We start from the raw sequence: 4,884 nt of genomic DNA on the forward strand, positions 1-4,884 counted from the left end.
GGGCACGGTGGCTTTAAATCACACCAGGCACGTGTGCTTGCATGCCCAGGATCCCAGGAGTATGGAGGAGAAGGGATTGTGGTGTGGCCATCCCCCCTGTGAGGTGATTTCTCGCTTTCTGTCTCTCTCTGTCTTTCTGATGAGTGCATGTACCCTATAGCAAAAACCTCTCCAAAAAAAAAAAAAAGAAGAAGAAAAAAATAATTCCCATGTCTAGTAGCAATTTTTTGTTTAGTTTGTTTTTTGAGAATTATTTACTTAATGTTTTATTGCTTTCTAATTTGACCAGAGAAAGAGAGAAAGAGAAAGGATGGGAAAGTGAGAAAGCAAACCACTGATTCTGGACATCAAGTCAAAGTTGACCATGAGGGAATTCAGCTTCTTAACCACCATGACAACTGCTTGCCCCTGTTTTGTTTTGTTTTGTTTTGTTTTTATTATTATTTTTAAGATTTTTACCATAAGAAGTGTGTACTTGCAGGAGAGGGAGACCGAAAGACAGTGAGAGGAAAAGTGAAAAATCATCACCTGGGAGGATAGCTGTGACACAATCCATTCTCATTCATTCTCCTGGAATTCAAGCATGTGCACACACATGCCTGGTGTGATTATTAAGCCACCAGGTCTGGGACTTGAACCATGGTAGACCATTTGAGAGTCCTGTGTCTTAATTACTAATCGACCTCTCATTTTCAGTTCTTTGTTTTCTTTTTTTTTTTTTTTAATTAAACACAAAAGCAATACATCCAATGTCCTCTTATAAGAACAGAGTTGAAGACCACCAAATGGCATAGTGAATAGAACACTGAACTTCCACATAGTCAAATATGGTTTGAGTCCCAGACTCTGCAGCTTGTGGCTCACACCAGGTGTGTGTGTGTGTGTGTGTGTGTGTGTCCAAAATCCCAAGGGGAGAATGGAGGAGGAGGGATTATCACATGACCATCATCTCGGGTTGGGGTGGGATATGATTTCATGCTTTCTGTCTCTCTAGCAAGCATATGTGCCCTATACCAAAAACCTCTTTTTAAAAAATAGCTTTGTGAGAGTTCCTGAGTGTCTGAGGCCCCCACTGTGTTCTGAGTACACTCTGCAGCTCTGGTGCATCCTCTTTTACAGAAGGAAAGTACATTCAGTACATTCACTGTCTGTTCCCCCTGGAACTTGCGTATGCTGATGAGCTGTTACAAGCCAACTCACCCCCAGCTCTCTTCTGGGATTTGTCACCTCCTGTAAAATCAATCTGAATAAGTTCTCTTTGAAGTTTCTGTTCTTGAGCAGCATATTCAGAAAGTCCATGTTCTACTGCCAGAGGGAAAATGTTTGAAATAAATTTAGAAAACAGAGTTGGAGCCATTTGAACCGATTCCAGTGTGAGAGTATACAGGCCTTCACAACATTTGCCATAGTAGAAGATGTGACCTAGATGGTGTTGTCTGGGCTTCTGAAAGTAAAGCCATTCTGCTGTAAATGTGCTTTTCTCAACATGTTCCATGAACAGCTTTATAAGGCCACCTTTTCAGTCTTTGTTAAGCTGGTTTTAATGTAAAACTTTCTCATATATAGGAAAAGAGGCACAATGCTCTGTGATGCTCCCATGTATTGTCTAAGAGCTATATTAACTCTTTCAGTATAGAGATCTGCAGGACTGGCATGCAGCTCTTTTGAGATGCTAAGTGATAATTTTTTTTCTTGAAGAGAGGTTTTTGCTATAGGACACATGCTCTAACTGGAAAGACAGAGAGAGACAGAGAGACAGCAAGAAGTCACCAGCAGGTGGGCTGGCCATGCCTCAATTCCTTCTCCTCCAGTTTCTTCTCAGGATCTTGGGCATAACATAGGCATAAACACAAGCATAAACACATATTCTGTGTGAGTTTAAGCCACTGAGTCTGGGACTTAAACCACAGTAGACTACATGGGAGTTCAGCAACATAACAATTACACCATCTGCCGGTCCCTGTATGTGATTAATCTTTTAAATCAGATATCAGATCACTATATATCTGTTCCAGTACTGCGGGCTTACACACTCATACACACAGCAGTATATCTTTTTTGGGGGGAAGTTTTCGCTATAGGGCACGTGCGCTCGCCAGACAGACAGAGAGAGACATAGAGACAGAAAGCGAGAAATCACCCCCCAGGGGAGATGGTCACACTGCAATCCCTTCTCCTCCATTCTCCTCTCGGGATCTTGGACACACACGCACACGCGTTCAGCGTGAGTTTTAAGCCACAGGGTCCGGGATGCGAACCACAGTCGACTACGTGAGAGTCCAGTGACATAGCCATTACGCTAACTGCTGGTTCCTTATATCTATTCTTAGGATATAGGGGTATAGTCACCCGGATTCTGTATTAAAAGTTCATCTATGACACTATCCAATTTTGTCCAGAATTTTTTTTAGAGAGGGATTTTTCCTACAGAGCATGTTTGATTGCCAGAGAGAAAAATGATAGACACAGAAAGTGACAAATCACCCTCTGTAGGAGATGGCTATGTTGCAATTTCTTCACTTTTATTCTATTCTCAAGATTTTTGGCACACATACACGTGTCTGGCATGAATTTTAACCTGTTGTGTCTGGTACTTGAACCACAGCTGATCATATCAACATCCAGTGCCTAACCAGTAAGAGACCTGAAGCCCCCAGTATGTGCTCTTGTCATCTTTAATAGTGATATTCATTAAGAGCTTGTAGGTAGAGGTGTTGAAGTTGATATTAGAACTGGGGTGGGGGTTGCCTTGGCTGCAGCCAAGTGGCAGCTCTTTAACATCATCATCAGCCACTTGGCCTCCAGTGGTGGTGGGGATCCCATTGAGAGCCCCTCCTTTGTGCCTTTCTGATCCACAGAGACAGCTGACATCACCAGCAATGCCCCCTAAAAACTCTCAGGCAGGAACTGAAATCAACAAAGTGGGTGGTGGAGGTGGCAGTGGCTGCAGAAAACCTTACAAGGCTGCCTCCTACTTGTAGTTCTGGTCATCTGTCATCACTCATAGCTGTCCCCCTACTCTTCTATGCTTTCTTCTACCCTTCTCCTTTGTCCTCCTCCCTGCCCCAGCCTGTCTAACAGGAACCTGCTGCCTGTCACAACTCCTGGGCCAGAGGGCACAGCCACCTCCTGGAGCTCACGTTGCCAATGGCAGAAATAAGCTAGTGGTGAAGGCTGCAGTGTACCAGGTGTCTTGCTTTCCCCAGGCCTACACTCTTGGAGATGCTGAGGATGGGGGTGAGTGCTCGGGAGCTCTCCTACTGGGACCAGCAGTCATAAAGCAGTAGCACCCTTCAAGACATTTTACCTGCATTAATTTTATTTTTAATATCTGAGAGCAAATGGGAAATGGTCTCTCAGAAACTTTAATATGCAATTTTCATAAACAGAAGTTTCTACACAATTTTTGAATTTATACAAAAACTGTTCAGTATTTTTTTAAAAAATTGCATTCAAGACCAGGAGGTTACATGGTGGTTAAAGCACTGGAGTCCCACATGGTAGAGACCAGTTCTAGTCCCAGACATGGTGGCTTGCTTTCTCACACTCTCCCTCTCTTGCTCGCTCTCTCTCTGATGAATGTGCATGTCCTACAGGAAATTTTTAAAAAATAACAATAATAAATAAAATAATTATTAAAAAAACAATAACAGAACACTGGGACCAGCAGACTTTCTCTAAACAAAGAAACGAAAACACCAAGTGCGTGACACCACAGTCACATGAGGTCAGGGCTGACTGGACGCCCTGCTGGGTGGACAGGGTCAGGAAGGGTAGCCCTGTGGCAAGAAAATGTCAGATAGTTTGATTTTCGAAAACCCCACGTTCTGACAATTGAAGTATTAGAATGATTGTTAGAATTAAGGTAGAAAAAATTAGGCAAGGACAATCCTAATGTATTTGTAAGAATGTACAGACAGGACATGCCACTCGAACTTAATGTGGGTTGGGGTATGTAGAGAGTATGATTGTCTGGGCCTCCTAAAAGGTCAGGGGGAAATAATATTACAATAAGTAAAAATCACAGTAGGAAGAAAAATACTTTAGAATCTTTGTACAATAAGGATGTAAAAGAATTTTAATGCATCAGATGAGATTTCTGATGGATTTAGATAAAAAGAAAATCCAATTAGTTTTGCTTCAAATGTCTTGAAATGTCATTTCTTCACTGTGTGTATATGAATTCACTGGGGAGAGAGAGAGAGAGAGAGGAGGAGAGTGAGAAAGCAGCCTCACTGGGCATGGCCATACCATAGTCCTTTCTCTTCCATTCTCCATTTTGGATTTTGGACACACACACGTGTTCCCCGCGTGCTTCTCAGGCCTTCAGTCCACGACTGGGACCAGAGCACAGTCAGCCATGTGGGACCGAGCACCACACACCCCACACCAGCTGGCCGGCCTCACAGCGCTTTAAAGTTGTTCTCTGTGCCCTTGAGCAGAACGTCACTGTTGCATGACCTTCATATGTAATCTTGAGACAATGGTGACACGTGACAGGCAGAACTAAGGGCAGACATGGACAATGGGCTGTTTTGATTGGCTTGCTCCCAACCTTGCCTCAAGGACAGAGCAATAAAGGCATGAAGGGAAAGTGAATGAGTGGGGACCAGAGGTGGTGTGGGGTTAAGGCTGAACTCCCGCATGGCGCAAGGTGGATAGGGTTTTGGGTTCTGGACCTGGTGGCTTGTTTTCTCACTTTCACTTTCTCTCTCTCTGGTTAAATTTAAAACAATATTAAATAAAATTAAATAAATAATTCTTAAAAAGGGATTAATTGATGACTCAGTATAAATCAACTATCCAGTATAAATCAACTCTTTATCCCAGGGTATTGTTGAAAATTCTTTATTTGAGGGAGTCCAGCAGTCGACCGTGGTTCGA

General features: G+C 43.0%; 1 pseudogene; it reads right to left on the minus strand.

Annotated features, from left to right (window-relative positions):
- Window positions 1–1,141: 1,141 nt before the first annotated feature.
- On the minus strand, window positions 1,142–4,646 carry LOC102470956 (CDK2-associated and cullin domain-containing protein 1-like; annotated as a pseudogene).
- Between the last annotated feature and the right edge of the window lie 238 nt (window positions 4,647–4,884).

Source organism: Tupaia chinensis, unplaced genomic scaffold (assembly GCF_000334495.1).
Source record: "Tupaia chinensis unplaced genomic scaffold, TupChi_1.0 Scaffold142191_1, whole genome shotgun sequence".
Classification (NCBI taxonomy): domain Eukaryota; kingdom Metazoa; phylum Chordata; class Mammalia; order Scandentia; family Tupaiidae; genus Tupaia; species Tupaia belangeri.